The 16,381-nt window shown below is 42.3% G+C and overlaps 1 pseudogene across 1 annotated transcript; it reads right to left on the bottom strand.

Moving 5' to 3' along the window:
* Positions 1-10,468: 10,468 nt before the first annotated feature.
* Positions 10,469-15,188, bottom strand: LOC147893456 (pentatricopeptide repeat-containing protein At3g24000, mitochondrial-like; annotated as a pseudogene). The gene is made up of 5 exons (XR_015542251.1): positions 14,807-15,188; positions 14,646-14,722; positions 14,128-14,375; positions 11,962-14,042; positions 10,469-11,930 (listed from the first exon to the last, which is right to left on the bottom strand). The product of XR_015542251.1 is annotated as a pentatricopeptide repeat-containing protein At3g24000, mitochondrial-like (transcript).
* Positions 15,189-16,381: the final 1,193 nt, after the last annotated feature.

Here is a 16,381-nt window from a genome sequence, read left to right as displayed (position 1 = left end):
ATTTCTTTGTCTTGTCTTTCGATAGTTTGTGGTATTGAATTAATTTAATTTGATGAATGCATGAATGTTTGAATTGATTTATTTTATTTTAATATAATTAGATCAAAACATGCATAAATTAAATATTTAATTTTTATGTTAAATGTTTGCATGTATATGATTGTGACATTCAGTGATGATTGATTGCAATTTGCTTCCATTCAAGTTGCATGGATGATGAATGATTAATGTTATATATTTTTTGTGTTCATGTTTCTTAGGTTTTAGGGTTTAGGTAAAACGTAGAAGTAGAAACATATAAACTTACATATGATCAAATCAATGTAAATGATCTTTCATGAATCAAATTGTTGCACTAAATATGTGATTAATGAGAAATTATGAAAGATAGTACATGCATGAATGATTTATGATAGGTGAACCTTGCATTTTGTGACAATCAATACGCCCCAGCTTAGACTTATGAAAGTTGAACCTTGCATTTTATGACAATCAATACGCTCAAACTTAGACCACCAAAATCTTGAGGTTAGAGCAGTCATATCATGGATATTTTGTTGCACCCAAGTCTTGATTCATGGTATGATAGGATATGCATAGTTTTCATGAATCATGAATAGAGTGACAGTTTGATAGAAAATAACCAATTATTAATTACATGAATTTGAATGAGTGTACACCCTAATTTAAAGGCTTCTATTGTGACATCATTGCTCTGATCGATCCTTGAATTTGATGGGGCAAGGGAGCATCAATATGGAAACACTATTGTGTTTCTGCTCTTTTTGGTTTTTGTACTTCAAACAAGAAGAAATATGTAGTTCATTGTGGGTATTCCTTTCCTTTCTATTAGGAGAAAGAGGAAGTCATAGGCCTGAGGATTCTATTGTAGCATTTATACTCTATCTAATCTTTGGATTGGGTGGGGTAAGGAAGGTGTCATGAGGCTATGGCAATACGGCTCTTGCTAGTCTTCAGAAGAGGTGTTGAATATTCATCATTGATGATCGATTTCCTCACATAGGATGAGAAATTACAACCTACGTCATGTATGAAATGAATTTAGAATGAATTTAGAATGGTTTAGTATGAAATGAACTTACATGTATGAAATGAATTTAGAATGGTTGACATGAATTTACAAATTAGTTCTTTGGCAATCACGTGCTATCCCTACTAGATCAACCAATTTAGACGAATTTTTGTCCCATGGATGATAGCATCATTAGGACATTAATTTAATGATTGTATCATTAGACATGCAATTTATTATAATTTATTAGGCAATTGTAGGATGAAAATCACTTTCCTCCATAATATTATATTTTCAAAAACATTCATCTGGCATGATTATTTGCATAATTTGATTGATTGCGTTACATACAATAGTTCTTGACATATGCTTTCTTGAAATGTAGGTAATACCTTTCATAATTTCACTTGCTTCAGCCTTCATCCTTCAAGCCTAGTCTTCAACCGGTAAGTTTGTCTTACCGATCGATAGGTGGCCAGATAGAACATTATTTGTAAGAATGGATCTTGTGGGAACCATAGCTGAGATAAAGAAGAAAAGGGTCAAGATTGAGGAACTTAATGAAAGAATATAGAGCTTTGTTGAACAAGGTGATTAGGGATTGCATGTCAATCTTCATAAGTGTTTTGTCTCATTGTGAGATGGAGAGGATCACACAAATTAGTGTGGTTATCTTTAAGTGCAAGCAAGATATGGCCTTTCAAATTCAAAAGAGGATAAATGACATGCAAAGTTGGGATCTTTAGGTAGCTTTAAGTTGGGATAGAGATGGACAAGAGAAATTAATTGACTACATTGGTGGGCTTCTAGATGTCTATAAGTATAATCTTCCACTGTCTTCCTGGCAACAAGTAGACTTGCCACAGTTACAATACTAAAATTATTTATGGCAAGAAAGAAGGATGTGAGTACATAGGACGCCTACTAGGGAGACCAAAATAGGCAAGGTAATGAATAAGGCCTACAGATCCTTTGCCCAAACTGCCCTAGTCACTATACATCCTGCACACCAATTTCTAAAGGAGTTGAGTTCAATGGTTGAGTAGGTTGTGCACATCATTGAAACTTGTCATATCCATTGGTTAACATATTTTGATAGGTTTAGTGACGATGAGCTGTTATAGATAGGTGAAAATTTTGCTAGTGGGGCAAATGGCACTACATTTAAGGTGGGGTTAAAAGGATTTCTAGGCTTGCATGAGCATTTGTGGTTCAAGGGTTAGCATTTTCACAGAGGGAATGATAAAGTAGGGCATGACATGCTTCAGGTTAGTGTAGTTGCATTTAAGCATCCAATGTTGGTGTGTGCAGGTAGGTGAAAAGATTGCTAGTGGGGCATATGGCACTACATTTAAGGTGGGGATAAAAGGAGTATAAAAGGATTTCCAGGCTTGCATGAGCATTTGTGGTTCAAGGGCGAGCATTTTCACAAAGGGGATGATAAAGTAGGGCATGACATGCTTCAGGTTAGTGTAGTTGCATTTAAGCATCCAGTGTTGGTGTGCATTCTGGCTGAAACCAATAGGAAACCCTATGAGGTTATCACACCATTTTTTACTAGTTTTACATTAGATACCTTTTTGAAGTAGCTTCCAAAGAGTAAGAGAGATATTCACTACACATGGACAAGTAGTTTGGAGGCTGAAAATGCAATTGGGCCATAAAGAAGGGGGTAGAGAAAATGGAGCCAATGGTTGATATGCTCGAAAAAATAGTTTTTTTCACCTACATTACTGTTGATGTGGATCATGCTTTTGTTTTGGGACTTATGTCAATGTATGAACATTGTTGGATTGATTGCAACTTGCATGCTTCTAGTGTTGTTTTGGATTGTGCTCCCAAAGGGCAACCAAGAAACAGGTAGAGTTAGAAGCTGACTACCAAGCTCATGTTGCAAAGAATAAAATTCACTTTTATCCTTTCAAGTAGCTCGCATCAGTACATGCCTTCTACTTATTCAATTTCCTTGGATTTATATGCACTTGGCTAGGTTTTCAAAGAGTTGGCATCTGGAGGATGCCCTTTTCAGCAGAGGATGCACTAGAAGTTCCAAGAATTGCATGGATAATTTCATATGGTAGAAGAGCCATGACAACACACCTAACCACCATGAGTGAACTTGTGATGTCAGAAAATCCTAATGAAATAAAAATAGCTTCTAACATGGCGGAATGCTTAAGTTGACTTGGGTGTAAGAGGAAGTTGCCATGAGTCCCATGGCTAAGATGGAGTTGAAAATTTTCATGTAAGAAGTAAACTATGATCCAACTCTTGTACCGAATATTTATTTTGAATGTATGTATTCTTCTATGTATATCTATAGATCATGTGAGTAAATATTGCCTTTTTATGTTACCAAAGCATCCTTGAATGCCTACAAATGTTATCGATGAGTGTATGGCGAGGAGTTTGGGTAGCATTGGAGGACGTAAGTGGGGTGAAGCTACAAGAAGGCTAGAGAACCATCCTTTCAACGAAGAGGAGTCTCATGAGAATTACAGAGTCACACAAGCATGTAGAGAGTATGAGGCTTTGCTAAACATATGCAAATCAACTGCGCAAAAGCTCCACATGATAGTATCGGAAGCTATAAAGTGGACTAGTAAGTGGGTAGAAACAAGTGGTTGAAATGGAAAGCTATGAGGTGAGCTAGGGTTATGTTGATCCTTTTATTTACCTTTTGAGTTGATAGGCATGGAAGGTGTATGACCCAATGCTATACTAATGGAAATATGCAGCATCATGCATAAATAATATTTTCACAAATGAATGGACGAATGCCATATCATAGTGATCTGCCTCTATTCTTTTGCCCAGAAAGAATTCTATATGCGATTTGTGAGGGGGGAAATAGTGGATTTTTCCTCGCATTGGTCAAATGTCACTGGAGCCAAAGTGCAAGAGAGGCAAGGAAATATTCTTAGAGGTTTTATAACCCATTATACATTATGAGAGGGTTGAATAGGTGCACGAATAGTAGCCAAGCACAAACATAGCTACAAGAGGAAATGCATGCATAGAAAATGATTTGAGCAAGGCTTGGGAGGATAGAGATGTTGCAAATGCTTTGCTCATTGGGTATTTGAGTCGAGTAACCAAGGTCATGATAATGCACTAGAAGGTAGATTGGTTGCCTTGGAAGTAGCTCATTGAATGCAAGATCAATTAGACTTTTGCCTAGTAAGGAGTCAAATGAAAGACCAAAACTAATATCTAGTGATGCACCGGGAGACTTAGAGAGTATTATTGTTAGGTGGCCAAGATTGATTTCAAATAGCATTGATGAATTTCCACCAAATGTTGCATTAGGTGGTCAATGTTAATTTGTGTGGTGCATCTCGACATGTCTATGAGAGCCTTTGTGACACCTTATGGTCATTGCTATCATTTGATTTGTCTTTTCAAGAGCCTTCCAATATGTTATCCCTATAAAGCATATTTAATTAGAAAAATACTCATAAATGATGCATATGTTATTCGCTATTCAAAATAGAATAGCTCTCAAATTATAGCATATCCACAATTCAATCTAGTTGCTCCTCAAAGTCATCCACAATCTTGGTCATAGGGGGTGGCAAGTAGGCTAGCCCTTAGTCATCATCATTGAAAACCTCCTCTTGACTTGCACACATGGAATAAGGACCACCGTATAAATATGCATCCTAGAATTATGTCCCTTGTATCTCTTCTTGCTCATTGCATGCTTGCATTGACTTCTCAAACTCCTCATCCTCAAGATTGTACAATAACCTATTTCAATGCAAATACACCAATTTCTCTACTCTACCTACCAACAATATGAACATATTTATACATGCTCACTGCTTGAATTGGTAGTAGTTGGAGCAAAAATGTTCATTGTAAGAGGCTGTAACTTCTTCAAACTAGACCCTTTTATATACCACCACTTGTATGCAACATGTTCCTTGGCCATTGTCCTCACATAATCAGAGTTGAACGATCCTTCTTTTTTTGCGATAATTACCGAAGTCTTGCATGAACTTACTGAAATCATGAGTACACTACGTCGTGAAAGTTTTCCATTACCTTTGATATTAAATGATTTTGCACATTTTACTCAAGTTCTAATAGCAAACCTATGCTATGTAGAGAAGTATGCACCCCTGTCCAATGATATCACTGATTTTGCACATTCTACCACTTAAGATCCAATAGCAACCCTATAAGATGTAGAGAAGTATGCACCCCCTACAAATGATTTCTCGGATAAGAATGCAATGTCATTCGTAAGATACGCTAAAGGGTGTATCAATTCTATCATGCCAATCAAAGATTAATCATAATGCCACCATATCATGTGAGCTTTTCCCAAAGTAGGCACCTTTGTGTCAAAATTTCTTAGTGCTTATATGACAGGTCAACTCACAACACTCGAACCTTCCACTCCTTTCTAGAATACTATTTTTGTAATTAGTGCATTCACATACCTTGCTCTCTTTCTCGTCTTGTGAGGTCAAAGCTCTTGTAGCTAGTGCCTTCAGATCTCTTGCTCTCTTTCTCTTGTTCTTTCCAAGCCAGACAACCTTGTGAGTAAATTGTCTCTATGATAGCATTTCAAGTATCTGAGACGGATTCCATTGAATAGAAATGAGTATAAAATCTTGTGTCAGGATGTCTCTTAAGAACTTTCTGGATTTTTGTCTATATATGCCAAGGACCCAGAACCCATTGATGTGTCATTACGAATATCACTCGGCTGAAATTGAGAGTAGCTCACCAAATAGCCATAAAATTGAAAGTGTGTGAGAGTCCCACGCTCTCCCACCATTTGTTGCGGTGGGGAACTCTTTTCTAACTTCTTTCGCCAAATATGAGAGTTGTTTGCACACATGATCTTTCCTCCACGAGATGCATTCCCAATAGAGGTAAACAAACTCTACTATAAGGTAATGTGCTTAAATACCAATCATTGACGTTTGTTATTGAAAGGCATGTATTATGAAAAGAAGGATTGTAGCTACACACCATTGAGAATGCCCAATTCTCAACATATGCATTAGTGTGTGTAAAATTTGTAGATTCCTCCTTCCTCCCACTAGATACAGTAGTGCCAGTCATTGCCATACCTGCATCCTTCTTCTTTTCCTTCTCAATCCATTTCTTGCACTTGAGGATGTAATATCCAAGATTCCTACACTAATTACACTTACATTTTTCTTTTTCTCACTGCCTTAGCACCCTTTCCAAAAGTACTAGCGAAAGCAGATTTGTCTCTATTACCCCCAAGGGGTTACCCTTTGCTTTTATGGCTTGTAGGAGCAAAAGCCAAATCTGTAGCCATCAACCACTATGGTTTTGCCTAGATTGCTCCTCTTGTAGGAGTAAATTGACAAGCTTGTCAAATGTAAGCATGCATCATGACTTCTAGCCATAAACACACGCATAATCGTGGCACAATCTTAATATGAATCCGGCACGGCATTATCACCAATAGAAGTTGTATTTACATCAACCCTTGCGTAAATACAACTTCTATCCCAATGCACCTGAATACCCACTCTTGTAATTATATAAAAGAGAAAAATATGAAACTATGCTCACAACCGCCATCATGAGACTCTAGGCATGCAAACAATATACACGTGAGTACAAAGTAGATGAAAGGTTCCAATCCATGATGGAGATCAAATAAGTAGGCTCTCACTCTAGGTAGCACCGATGTTAAAATGTTGCCATTTGGGACTTCTCCTAAGAAAATAAAGAGTAATCTTTATTAGAATCGACTCCAGTCGAAGAATGGTGAAGTTGGTTAACCAAGAATAAGTTTTATTGTTTTTACTTTTGCCTTGCATTGGTAAAAAGAGAACTGTGGGGAAGCCCACAAGGGACTAGAACTAGTCCAAGAACTAGAATGCATGCATTTGACTAACCTCTAATGGGTTAAAGTGTTGGTATTTGTTTTGGCAATGTGTAGGACCAAGAGGAGTGCAAAAAGGCCCAAGAATAAAAGGGGAAAGTGCAAAAAGAAAGTCCTACAAAGCAAAAAGCATCTAAAGAGGACCCCACAAGGCCCAAATCAGCCAACAAATCTAGGGCAATTTCCAAGAAAATCTTCCTAAAGCTGAATTTAGGAAAGCTCAGCTTTTTGAGAAAAGTATGCCTAATTTAGGCCGAGAAAAGCTAAAAAGCTAGCCCCAGCTTATTAGAAAGCTCTTGCTTTCGGGTTGGAGGCTAAGCCTATAAAAGAAGAGCCTTTGAGCTCTAGATCACACAGATTGTACTCAGTCCATGCTCTTGTGAGAGCAAGTTGTACAAAGCCTTATTTTATTGCAATGAACACCTTGGGGGGAGTCCAGCCCTGATTTCTGGGCCCTGGTGCTGCATATTGCTCCTCTCCCTCATCTCCCAATCCTTCTCCTTGTTGGCAAGTTAGTTTCTACATGCCCTGCATGATTCCCAAGGTTGTACAAAGTTTTAGCGCCAGTTTCTAGTGCTCTAGCAAATTGTGATTGGTTCTAAGAGTCTGCTAGAGGATTGTGATTTGATTGGGAAGGTGTTTTCTTGCTGCACTTGACCTTTCTAGCCATCCATAACAGCTCTAGTTGATTGTAAATCAGGGTTTGGAGGCTGTTTCGAGGTTTAATTCCAGTTTCAGAGCAGCAAGTAAGGACTAGAAGCAAGAGCATTCGCCACAACGAAGGATGCCACAACTTAATGACCATTTGCTCTCTCTTTTGCAAACCTGAGCGTTTGGGATGAGACATATCTTAAGCACCACTTCATCTCTTGTGGCCTTATGTTGCAGTTTCTGCTCTCAAATGGATTTAACACAACAACAATTCAAGGAGTTTACCCTCATGTGTCTGCTACTAATGCAGGGAAACCGATGATCGCCATGAAGTCAAGACCAATACCACAAACCATTGTAGCTCGCGCCTGCAGAAAGTTGCAGCCAGTTATAAGGAACTGAAAGCTGAGTTGGCAGATGCTCAGTATGCATGTACTGGAATATTAGAATACTAAATTCCAATGGTTTCAATGTCGCATATGGAAAAGGGAACCTTCGAGGTGGTAATCAACTGGCCTGGATGGATTTGAAGCTGTTCTTGAATTCGTAACACTTAGTTCCAACAGAAAGGCACAAAGCCATATATATAACAAGTCGGAGCCAATAGTTACCGGAGGTTTCTTTACATATTCTTGAACGATCTTCGGATGGGTGAACAAGCTCACACCATTACAGGTGATATTTTCCAATGGCGCTCCTTCTTGTATATCCCTTAAAGTATATATTTTTGTCCATCGAATCTAGCAAGCTGCTCCATGTTACTCTCACATAGAGCTAAAAGCCGTCATAACTGAACAATAATCGGACAACTTCCTACCATCCTGGACAGCTTTTTCATATGACTTGCAACCACCGGCTGCTTCCAAATTGATGTAAAGCTTTGACGAGAATGTTTATCGCCTGCTGAGTTTTGAGTTTCACTCCTGCAACGCCATCCTCGCATTTCCTGTGGTGGTACGTCCATGCCAAACATCATCACAAATTCGTCTTTCATCCTTATGTTATAGATTCGTCCTATTTCTTTAGGCATTTGAAGAAAAATAGCCAAAATGGTTTAAGTGATGTGACGATCCACATACAGAGAGTTAAGTCTCACCTCTCCCGTTCCCATGCCGCACCGAAGTAAACCGTCCGTCCATTGGGAAAGAAGATGGAGGGTAGCTCAAAAACATCACTGCTGGGTTGATGAATGGAGGCTATCACCGTCCATCCTTCATGCCTCAGTCAATTCATGCAGTAGCACTGTCGAGTACAGCGAACAACATATGGAAAAGAAATACTCCGCAGAGAAAGCGAAAAGCAAACAACAATAGAACGTTTGATTTGGACCAAAACACCTAATTTGGTCCAAACTTTCTATGGAAGGCTGCTCTAATTTTTGCTTTGAGCTTTTCCATGAAAAAAACTAAAGAAAAATAAGAACACACATGGAAAAAGAAAAGATCAAACGTCCATTAAAGCACTCCCTCCTACGGAAGCAATGCTAACAAACTTATGATGCTTCATGTCTGATAGGGTATCGGTATGTATGTTACCAGCTTCCAAGGGGGATGCCTAGATGGGCTTTTTTATGATGGCTGGCATCTTGGAGACTCTAACAACCTCGTGACAGGAAACAGTAGTGCCACTAGGACATGTTGAAGTGATGGTACCAGTGTTCTAGGCTGGTTCCAATTGTTAGAGAATCATACAGAGTAGGATCTTGAGGAATAAGAAATGCAAGAGTCTTTAACTAGCAACGATGCCTTTGCCATGTTCTAGAGAGTGCTCTTGCAGGAGCTGATAGAGCACTCATTTGATTGAGTTGATACTGGCCCGAAATGTCTCGTTGAGAGGGGGTGTCAAAATATTATGGGTATTGCTCCATTTGGGAGCCTCCAAAAGGTGATGCCACCTGTGCACAAAACATGGGTCTGTCACGTGCCATTGTTAGAAATGACCCAACACAGGGTACGCACAGCGGAAGACTGATAGAATAGCCTAGGAGCTCACTCAGTGTGGTGTGGGGTGTGGAATCACAAACTTCTTAAACTTATGTGCATAGAATAGATGTGCAGACTCATCAATAGACAATAAACCAGCCAGATAGAGAAACCACCAAAATAGTATATTTCCGTACAAAGCTATGGACACAATACAAAAGAGAGAGATCTGGAGTCCCACCAATGGTGTGGTCCTCTGATCTTACCACAAGATCCTTCTCCTATCTGCTGGTTATCTCTAGACTCGAGCTTGCATGCTCCACCTCGAGTGTAACTAGACTTTCCGGCCACATCCCTTCCACCTTGCTGTCTTTGCACCAGCCTAGGTGGGCAGCACTCTGAGCTAGGTCTGCAGCTCTACAGCCCACTTGAATCCTCTTGGATAGAGGCCCACAGGTGGCTGTTCTCCTGCTCTTTCTGCTCCCTGAACTGCTGCTCCAAGTGATCAGTAATGGAGGCCCAAGTGCCCCCTTTTATAGGCCCAAAGGGCCCTGAGAAATGGCCAACCCAGCAGGGGGATGAACCGACCCCCTCTGGCCAACTTGGTTGGCTGGCCCAACCCTAACCAGCCGACCTGCTGGTCGGCCTGATTGGCTGGCTCAACCAGCCCTATATAAGGGCCCTAGCCAGGCCCTTTTGGGCTGCTGCTAGGCTGCCCTTTGCTGCTGCTGGAGACCCTATTGCAGGCTGTACACCTGCCCACAGACCCCCGCCATGCTGCGCCATGTGCTCCTGCTGGATCTGCCCTCTGCCAGGCTCTCTCCAGCCACGTGTGCAGTGCCATACTGATCCGTACTGCTGCTGAGGTCAGCCGCCATGTGTCGCCATCATACAGCCACTCCTCGCCTCACCACTGATCCGCTCCTGGACCTTCTCTAGCCAGGCCCTTTTGGGCTGCTGCTAGGCTGCCCTTTGCTGCTGCTGGAGACCCTATTGCAGGCTGTACACCTGCCCACAGACCCCCGCCATGCTGCACCATGTGCTCCTGCTGGATCTGCCCTCTGCCAGGCTCTCTCCAGCCACGTGTGCAGTGCCATACTGATCCGTACTGCTGCTGAGGTCAGCCGCCATGTGTCGCCATCATACAGCCACTCCTCGCCTCACCACTGATCTGCTCCTGGACCTTCTCTAGATGTGCTGCCCACATGACAGCCACGATGCTGTCCATGTGGCAGCCCCTTTCTCTCTTTTTCTGTGGGGTACTGCCCTAGGTCTCCCTCCCCCATGCTCTCCTCATGTGGGGGCTTACAGATGGGGAGGTGACCCTTCCAACAGGCATGAGGGCAGATGAACTAGTATTGAAATCTGCTTACCCATTGAATGCTTACTTCAACAGGACATGCCATTGAGATGTGCCAATGAAAACATGGCACAACATACTTCTGTGGTCAAGATGCATTGTCCCATGTTCAAACACAACTTTGGCCTAAAAGCTTTTCACTAAAATGGGCAAGGTCCCCTAGAAGAGATTGTACTCTCACACTACCAATAAGCTTTGATAAAGATAAGTCACAAAAAAATATAGGACATTTGATGAGTGGATCCCCTATGAGACATTCCACCTGTACGATTGTCAAAAGGTTGAAAAGTGATGAGCTAGCGCCATAGAGCTTCTCTAGGGTTAGAGAAGAGAGCCACTTCTATTAGAACCCAGTACAACTAGCGTAAAAGACATAACTCCCCTATGAAAGCCTACTCTCTAAATATCTAAACCACTCAGAACCTCTGCCAGACTCAGACAGCGACCCAAATTCACACAGCAAGATCCTTAGCTGGGCTCTTAGTAGAAATCATTACAGGAACATGTTCCCTGCTTGAAGTGATGAATGCGGTATGCATCCCTTATGATGATATCACATTTTTCGATCTTTGATATGATCTTTGTGGCACTGTGGCAATCTGCACACACACGCAGATTTTTTGATACTCGGAGAGTGGTGCCAGGAGGTGTATTAAGGAGACCAAAAGCAATAGCTAGTTTCTCACAATGTCCACACAATGCATCCTCCTTCATCTTGTCGGTCATTTGATGACGGCCCACACGGCGACCATCTCCTTTGATTTGGGCCGTTAGTTTCTCTATCTTAGCAGTGAGCTCGTTTGTCGGTCGGCTTGTCTCACCCTCAACAACAAATGTCCCTGGGTTCTTCCAAACATCCAAACATTTCCTCAACTCTTGCACTTTCCTTGCCTCGTCCCTCAAGTTGATGTCAGTATAAATGTCTGACATGCGCATATCAGCAGGAGGACGCTCTCTTTTCAACGACAGGATTTGATCAAAACAGTCTCTTGTGAAAGCATCTGGTTTCTTGCCAGCCTCCTGCATCGAATTAAAGAGTTCCAGGGCCTCTTCACCCTGCCCATTTTGAGCATAACCTGCAATCATACTATTCCATGTTGCCACATCTTGCACAAACAAATTGTCGATCCAGAAGGCTTCCAAGCTTTACATACATGTCTATAAGGGCAGTCCCCAGTGTTACATCCGACTCAAAACCACCTTCAAGTATACGAGTCTGGATCAGCTTGCCCATATCAAGGGCTCCCATACTGGTGCATGCTTTAATAAACATAAGAAACGTAACAACATTTGGTTCCATGCCCTCCTGCTGCATCTGCTGCAAAAACTGAAGAGCTTCCAGATACTGACCCTGCTGAATATATCCCCATATCATTGTGTTCCAAGTTACTATGTTCTGCCTCGAAAGATTTAGAAACACCTTGCCAGCATCGACCAGGCTACCACATTTAGCATAGAAGTCCATGAGAGCACTCCCAACATAATCATCCGTGTCCAGACCTCTTTCTTTGATGTGGTTATGGACCATTTTACCATCTTCGTATGCAGCTACACTGGAAAGGGCATTCAGAAGGCTGGCAAATGTTAGATTATCAGCCTGCCTGCCCTCCTGCCGCATCTCCTCAAAAAACTTCAGAGCCTGTTGACCTTGTCCATGCTGGGCGTATCCTGCCATCATTGCACTCAATGGTACAGCACTCTGCTTGGGTAACTTCTCAAACACTCCGTGCATCGTCAAGTCTCCCAAACATAAGGGCACTTCCAACATCTACATCTGTCTCCAGGCTTCTTTCCCTGATCTGCTCATGGATCCGCATACCCTGATCTGGGTCAGCAAAAGTGGAGCATGCCTTAAGTATTTTCTGGAAAGCCATAGCATCTAGGTTCAGACCGTCCACCTGCATTTGCTGAAAAAGCAACATCGCCTCTCCACCTTTCCCGTGCTGGGTATACGCTGCAATCATTGCACCCCACGGCAAGAAGTCTTGCTTAGGTAGTTTGTCAAAAACAATGCGGGCGTCATCTAGACTCCCACATTCGGCATACATATCAATAAGGGCACTCCCAACGACAGGGTTATCGTACTGGTCCCAGTAATCACTGATCTTGTGGAATGACTTGCCCTCCTCCAGGTCATATTTGCTGGCGCATGCTTTCAGGAGGCCAACATATGATGGCCCATTGACTTCCATGGCTTTCTTTTGCATTTGCTCATAGACCTGAATAGCGTCATCCAGCCTCCCATAAAGAGCATATGCATGGATCATCGAATTCCATACTACTACTTCACGCTTTGCTGATTTCTCGTACACTCCAATGGCCTCCCCCAGGCTTTTGCATTGTGCATACATGTCAATAAGGTTGCTTTCAATCAACACATCTGACTCTAGATTGCACTTACTGATGTGACCATGAATAACCCTGCCCAGGTCAAGGGCACCGATTTGAGTACATGCTCTAAGAACACCCATAAATGCCACATGCCCGCCTGTTGCATTTGCTGATAGAGCCTGAAGGCCTCCTCAGGTTGCCCATGCTGGGCATACGCTGCAATAGCTGCACTCCAATTGATTGGATCCCGCTTGTAAGAGGTATCAAATTCTTTGCGCATATCCTCCATGGTCCCACATCTAGAGTACGTGTCCATAAGGGCAGTGGTGACCATCAAATCAGACTCATACTCAGTTTGAGTTATGTGGTGATGAATCACCTTTGCCTCTTCCAGGGCTCCTATATTGGCACACCCTTTCAGGGCTCCCTGAAACACAAATTCATCAGGAATCCCCTTTGATTCCAGCATCCGATAATAAAGTTTAATAGCCTCTTCACCCTGTCCGTGCTTGGCATTAGCTTGAATTATCGCATTCCATGTATAGACATTGGGTCTTGTTAGATGCATTTGCATCCTCTAAGCTGTTGAGCAAATTGAACATTCGAATGAGGTGGGTCCCGATAAATGCATTCGGATGAAAGTTGGTTTTCTTTACCAGCCCATACAGCTCTCTGGCTGCAGAAAGACTTTTCTTCTCGATGGTATGCTGTATAAGGACTTGATAGATGGTACTGTTCACACGCATTCCTTTCCTCTCCATGTCAGCCTGTGCTTCATGAGCTTCTTCCCAACGCTCCTCTTCAACTAGCTTTCGAAAATTCCCAAAAACGCCAGCATAGCCAATCTTATGTTCTGACTCAGAAAACCTGCACAATCCAAGCATAAAAGAATCAGATATAACTTCCAACTTCCACCAAAAATGCAAATACAGTTCTATGAGCTGCCCAGTACCTGGGGAGTGGAGTAGAAGCAGTAGTAGCGGGTACAATTTCTGAAGCGGCCTCACTGTCGCTGGCAGCTGCACTAGGAGCGGCACAGTTGACTCGAGAAACCCAGACGCCTGCTCTTCGATCCACGTAATCTCCACCTGGTTTGAGAGTTGCTAGCTCCACTGCTCCAGAAAATGAGCTCAGCCATTCCTCAAAGTAGGAGGCCACCCTTGTCGCACTGTGCACAAAATTGGGTACTTTGTAATTTCCCTGCAACAACCAACCACGTTGGCTGAGATGCACCATTTTAGAGAAACATCCGAGTCCTGCTACTCAAAATGAGGACTTCTCATGTGTCACCAACGAAAACATCACTAAGGGCATCCTAAGCCAACTCTTCGTACCCCATGAAAGCCATGTGCAACATGGCATGACACGATTGCACGAAGGGGGCTGAATAAACAACCTAAGATGGCTGAAATTCCAAACAGAAATGGTGAGATCGACGACAAAAGGATGCATAGCACTAAAAAGACTCACCGCTTCAAGACCATCCCACCAGCGCGGTATGTCAGAGAGAAGCCGCCGCCACGACTCTTCCAGTGCTGTTGCATTATCTGCAGGCAAATGTTTCAAAAATCAACCAAAATTAGAAAGGCCCAGACGCGTCTAGACAGAACCCATGTCAAAAAAGAACTCACCATCCTTTCCGCAGCTTGCAATCCCATCCTGTAAGCCACGGGAGGCAGTTGCACTAGCCTCAGAGCTCCTTGCGCCGGAGAAGAACGACGCCACAGAGCGCTGGAAATGCCACCCTCCTGCTGTCGGGGACAACAAAAAGGGTGGACGTTGGATGGCAGGAACAACCGCAGGGCTCTCCGATGTGCATGGAGCAGAGAGTCTTCTGGGCAAGGCCTGAGCCGTCCTGGCAATTGCAGCCACGGACCTTCCCATATCTACTGATTCCCGACAAGCAAAGCCGGATAGCAAGAGCAAGTGCAAGCTACCATTACCACGAAAGCCTACAACAGCATGCAAGCTCAATGGAGCTCGCTACCAAAGATGAGATCCTTCGTGCACAAATGTTTCCTGCAGCTCAAGTAATGCCTTAAGAATGTCTGTATGAACTTAGAAGAGAAATTTGCACTTACCTTCCCATAACTCGTGGGTTGGGCATTAAACCTCGCCTAGGTTTAAACCTTGTCTCCACCTCAACACATCTTTCTTACGAGAGACCAAAAATTTATTTCAAGGGGTTTCATTGACATTTTGCACTTCTCAGCACCTAGGTAACTACTCACTTCGAATTGAACTTGAATCCTAGCATCTTACACTTGAGAACTGCATCGGGCATGGGGTTCACATCACGGACCTCTCGTCCCTCGGTGTGCTGAGAGGCTGCACATTTTTTAAAGGAAAAAAACAAATGAGTAACAATATGGACATGAGACATGATACTGGGTCCTTTAGGACCCGATCCTCCCTGCAAATGTCAAGGGTGGTGATTTATTACTGACTTGGTGATGTCGAGTTTGAAGCCCTACAAATACATGAATAAGGTGATGCTAACAAGAGCTCATAATTGATCCTTGTTGGCAGTCGATAAATATTGTCGCATGGACTATAACCATATGCATAAAGGTGTCATCATCCTTTGATGTTGCATCCAGCTTGGATTTCTTTACTCCCCTGCATCGACAAGAACATTTATCAAAAGAGAGGAATGTTGTAAGAAATTAGGTTGAAAACAAGTAATTTCAATGAATGAGCAATTAAAAATATTTATGTACCTTGGAATGTTTCGCATGCAGAAAACCATTTCAAGCTCCTATTTTTCAGATAATGCTAGTCATGCTAAGGCTACTTTAGATGGTATTAACAAGAAGTCGCTCTGCCCCATGGATCTCTCGCATATGATCGAAAAAATAAGTCCACATATACTACACTTTGATAGATAGGAGATGAGGTTGGGTACTAGAAGGAGGAGGAGCTTTTTGCCACTTCTTATGCAATTAGCATTGGCTGAAGGAGGAGAACGAGGTAAACGAAGAGGCATGAATCCAAAGAGAAGAACAATTCCAAGTGAAAAGGATCTCACTTAGAGAGCACAAGATTTGGAGCTCGATAGTAAAATTTAGACGAAAGAAAGTGAAATCAGAAGACCCAAGATTTAGAGTGAGCAATTTGTTGAAATTGTCAAGCTCTTGTTTTGGAATCGCATATAGGATATTAGATGCTCCTTGCTCTACTATGAAAATGAAAATAGGAAAGCATAC

The sequence above is a fragment of the Dipteris shenzhenensis genome, chromosome 15, assembly GCF_047967505.1.
Source record: "Dipteris shenzhenensis isolate YYH24624 ecotype China chromosome 15, Dip_SZ_1.0, whole genome shotgun sequence".
Taxonomy (NCBI): Eukaryota; Viridiplantae; Streptophyta; class Polypodiopsida; order Gleicheniales; family Dipteridaceae; genus Dipteris; species Dipteris shenzhenensis.
Note: the sequence above shows the minus strand (reverse complement) of the source record. Positions and strands in the feature narration are given on the sequence as shown.